Genomic DNA, 5,380 nt, shown 5'->3' on the forward strand with positions numbered 1-5,380 from the left:
GAGTATGAATATATGTATGATTATGAATATAAATATGGATTATGAATTTAAGTATGGGCAGCACGGTGGCGCAACTGGTAGAGCTGCTGCCTCTCAGCGAGCAGGTCCCTGGTTCAAACCCCGGTCCAGGGGCCTTTCTGGGTGGAGTTTGCATGTTCTCTCCGTGCATACGTGGGTTTTCTCCGGGTACTCCGGTTTCCTCCCACAGTCCAAAAACATGCATGTTAGGCTGATTGGTAACTCTAAATTGTCCCTAGGTGTGAGTGAGAGAGTGAATGTTTGTTTGTCTCTATGTGGCCCTGTGATGGACTTGCGACCCGTCCAGGGTGTACCCCGCCCCTCGCACAGTGATTGCTGGACATGGGCACCAGCGACCCCCGTGACCCAAAATGGAATAAGCGGGTAAAGAAAATGGATGGATGGATGGAATTTAAGTATGGAGTATGAATATATGTATGATTATGAATATAAATATGGATTATGAATATAAGTATGGAATATGAATATATGTATGATTATGAATATAAATATGGATTATGAATATAAGTATGGAGTATGAATATATGTATGATTATTAATATAAATATGGATTATGAATTTAAGTATGGAGTATGAATATATGTATGATTATGAATATAAATATTGATCATGAATATAAGGGCGTCAGGGCGTAGCTCCTGTCTGCTCAACCTCTTGGTTTTACATCATGGAAAAGTTAAAGTTCAGCACAGGTGAGTTTATTTTGATGCACTTCACTGTTTTGTGGCGCTTCTCATATTTTTGTCAAAGTTATTTAGACTTATTTAAAACAATGACATGACTTACAAGAAGACACATTTTACACATTTTACAAACCATCATAACTTACCCGATCATGTAGGGCCCATGTTTAATCATGTTCACCATCATATCTGAATCCATCACTCTTCTGTAGGAGTTCACATGGTTAGATGATCAGATCCAATTAATTGATTGACAGTGCATAAATCAATGGTTTTTGACCTCTTCCTATCTTCCTGCATATCTGGTTCATGGGCAGAATGGGTCTGATGTAAGAGGTTTAAAGACTAAAGAAAGGTGGGTAAAAAAAAACATGCATGAAGCTAATCACTCATCACATCAGTGTATTCAATGAGCCTGAAGTGCTTAGTTGTTGATTTCTGAATTCTGATCTTGTTTTCTGTTGAGTAGTTTGTAACTTCTAGCCTGTACAAACTATTTTACCCCCCAGCCCGGGGCTAAAGTGAGACAGGCAGTAGGATAGTGGAGTTTTTGTTCAGCCTGTCAGTGATGTGGAATATGAAGGACAACCATGGCCACATGAAGCTCATGCTCACTTAACTGATTTCACATACAGGGCAGTAATTCATCATTTTTGCATGACATTGAACTTCAAACTTTGTTGGTTCTTGAGTCAGCTGAGTTGTTCTAGCATGTCCCTGTAAGGTTTTGCTCTATACCCAGATAGTATGAGAACAAGAACAACAACTTCAGGGCCAGGAGAAAGTTGAACAGTGTTTATTTACATAAGTGAATAGTAGTGAACAGTATGTGGGATCTGTAGACCTGGACTGGAACTCGAGAGAGTAGGGAACAGTGTTAGTAGATGACCCCTCTGAGAGATTGGTCTTGATGTTCAGATTCCTTACTATGAACAGGCAGTGTTGTTGCATGGACAAAATCCAAAGGGTTCCAAAAGCTCTCACACAATCATTGGGCAAGTGGTGGGAAGGCAAGGAATAGCTAAGCTGGAGAGATCACTAGGAGGCTCAGGAGGCAAACAGGAGTCAAGGTACAACAAGAGATCAAGATTAGTTTTTCACAAAACACTGGGAGCAAAGAAAAGGCTAGGAACACAAGTACCAAAGGGCACCAGCATCAGATAGCAGTCATCAACTTCCTTAAGTACTCCTTGTAGCTCATCGGGTGAATGATGCTCTGGTGTGGATCTGTTGGTGCCCTCTGGTGTAGAAGAGATGCAAAGGAAAATGCTGGAACTCTTACAGTCCCGTTTTCAGAACTATTGACACTGAAGAAGATGAAGCTATCGAGGAGCCTATCAGGCACAGGTGTAAGGAATAAAATAATATTTGATTATAAATTATGAAATAACATAATGTGGTTGGTTCATAAAAATGTTTAATTATGGATTATGTAAATAGAGAACATATAAAGATTGTTATAATATCTGTTAGATGTGTAAACTAGGCCATAAGTCAATAAATATTGCTATAATATCTTTTCAGTGACTGCTAGCTTTAAAATCAATCATGACACTTTTTGCTGTCGGAAAATAGTTCCTTATTTCAAATAAGTCTTTTAATGAGAAACAAAACATCAACCTCAAGGTCCTTGTTCAATTAACTAAGATCAGCTATATATCTAAATTATAGTTCACATCATTTTAGTGTTTGTAGGAGATTATAAAATAATTAATAATGATTCAAAAAGTAGGCTAACCAGGTCAGAACGATCCTGGCTCTTGTGGAACAATCTAAAACTTGATAATGTGCTGAATGACCAAGGGATAATCAGAGTTTCACAGTCATGGTAAGACTGTGTCTTCAATCTGTCTAATGTAGAAATAGGATTTGCCACATACTCACTTTAAAGAAGATGACAGCTAAGAAGTGTCTGTGTTTTAGTGGACAGAGATTAAAAGCAGGAAATGTCACTAGGATGTGTGTTGATCATTGATTGGAGGAAAATTGTGGAGAAACATACATGTAGTCTATAAGGGTGGAAGCAGACCTGACACATCAGAATTGTACAGGGGCCCAGGGACAGGGGCGCAACTACATATTTTTGAGGTGGATGCGAACAAATCATCGGCGCCCCCCCCATCCGCTCCTTTTTACTTGCCGCCTCATACAGCTTAGTCATGCACTTAGAAAATACAGTAGTAATATTACAGATTTTTTTAATGTTACATATTATATCAGGTGATCATTTCAATCATAAACAAATAAGAAGTTTTATAAAGTACAAATATATAACAGTAGTGGTACTCAGTCAGTGCTCAACATTTTATGTAGCGGAAATATGACATCTTAACAGCCTGGAGTCCATGTCAGAGTTTTAACATTTATGACATTTAAACTGTTACATTCCGTGACTTTGCATTTGCCCATTTGTCAAGTATAACATCAAATGAAATAGACCGTGCCACACTGTTTTCAATAGAGATCACTGCTAACTGGGACAAGCGATCATTGCTCATATTTGAACGAAGGTATGTTTTGATGAGCTTCAGCTTGCTAAATGATCTCTCTGCAGATGCAACTGTCAGAGGCATGGTTAAAAATACTCTAAGGGCTACTGTCAAATTTGGAAATACCAAATCAAGGTCCTCTTGAATTAGGAAATTTAACTTTTCTAGAGCCTTGTAACCCTTCAGTAGACGGCTTGCTGGGTATATTTCTTGAATGATATCTCTTGAAACATCACAAGTGGTCAGGGCATATGTGGTCACTGATTCCTCCAGCTCAGCTTTTGTCATGTGCTCCATTTTAGTGATGAATTTAAATTTCTCAAACACAAGTTGAAAATTGGAAAACCTCTCAGACAGCTCTTGGAGGAGTGTGTCAACAATAACATTGAAAACCATGCACCTGAAGTGCCTTGTGGGTTCCTTTTCATGATGACCAGTGCATGAATTGTCATCTGGGAAATTATTTTGCTTCCTAAGTCGTTTCTCTTTGAACTTAGGAGAAGCATCCATTTCGATGGCTATTTTGCTTGCAATGTCAAGTGACTTCTGAAAGCCCTCTTCTCTATATTTGAGCAAAAACTCTTTCAGAGACTCGATTAGCCTAATGGCTGTGTCCATTGACACATCTGCTGCTTGTAGTGCCTTGCTTGCAAAGTTGATCTCACATAATAAGGCATACCAAATTATGAGGCACACAAGGAACTCCATACTGACAATCTCATCAGATAGTGATTTTGCCTCTGAGACAATCTTGCTGTCTCCTGCCACTTCTCCAAGCTTTTGTAGTGCATCTAAAATTCCCCCCATCTGGAAACGTATAGCTTTGACAGAGTCTAGCTTTGCCTCCCACCGGGTGTCACTCAGAGGCTTCAGTGTGATGTCGACAAACTCTGTGAGAATGTCCCACCTCTTCACAGAAGACGAAAAGATTGTGTACAATCTTTGAACAGTGCCAAAAAAAGTGAGACACTCTCTGCTAGATGAGGCTGCATCACATAACAAAAGGTTCAGGCTGTGGCTGCAGCAGGGGATGAATAAAGCCTCTGGACATCTCTGTTGTATTAAAGCTTGAACACCCTTGTTTATTCCCCTCATATTAGAGCCATTGTCATAACTTTGCCCTCTACAATTAGCCAAATCCAACCCCAGACTCTCCAGAACCCCTGTTAGTGTATCTGTGAGGCCTTTCCCAGTTGTGTCCTTCACAGCAGTGAACCCCACAAAAGACTCTGCAATAGTGACTTTTTTCTTCTCATCAGTATCAATATATCGAATAATGACTGAGGCCTGCTCTTGCTTTGAAATATCAGGTGTGCAGTCCAGTTCCACTGCAAAGTACTTAGAGGCTTTGATCTGGGCAGATATTTTACCCAAAACACACTCTGATATTGAATCTAAAAATTCATTCTGAGTGCACCATGTCAGATATCCAGTGGTTTGTTTGGAGGCTGCCTTTCTAAGATGTTCTGCCAGTGTGACATCATATCGTGCAATGAGCTCAAGGATTCCCAGAAAATTTCCATTTTTAGGATTTCCTAACTGAGAATTTTTCCCCCTTAGTGGCAAGTTTCTCTCTGCAAGGAAGAGTATGCAGTCAATAACTCGAGTCAACACACTTCTCCAGTATGCTTTTTCAGCTGCCATGGTTCTCTGCAGTTCACTATCAATAGTCTTACCTAGGCGTAAGCGAGATATCATTTCTTTCCACATCAGATAAGCATTTATGTGAGAACTACTGGTTTCATGGTGCTTCAGTGTTTTTGAAAGACATCGCCAGTTACTGTACGCTGCCACAAGGCATGTATCAGAAACTTTAGCTTCACCAAAAAGCTTACACGCAAAACAATAGACTCTGCTGGTATTTTTGGAATACAGTAACCAATCTCGTTCAACTTTCTCTCCATTAGACAGTATACGAAAACAGTACGCTTTGGAAAAACACCTCTTATTCTTCTCTGATCTTGGATATGGACCATCAGAAACTTTCTGTGGGCCATTTTCAACCATGTACTGCCTAAATGTGTCCCCCATTTTGTGTGGTAAAGGCCATTCGGATGGATCTTCTGAATAAAGCCTTGCCTCAGCCCTCTCCTCTGCAGCTCTGTACTTCTCTCCCTCTACATCATCATCTGGACCTCTCTGCTCCTCTCCCTCTTCATCATCTGGACC

Source organism: Nematolebias whitei, chromosome 4, assembly GCF_014905685.2.
Source record: "Nematolebias whitei isolate Nwh7 chromosome 4, NemWhi1, whole genome shotgun sequence".
In the NCBI taxonomy this organism is placed as follows: domain Eukaryota; kingdom Metazoa; phylum Chordata; class Actinopteri; order Cyprinodontiformes; family Rivulidae; genus Nematolebias; species Nematolebias whitei.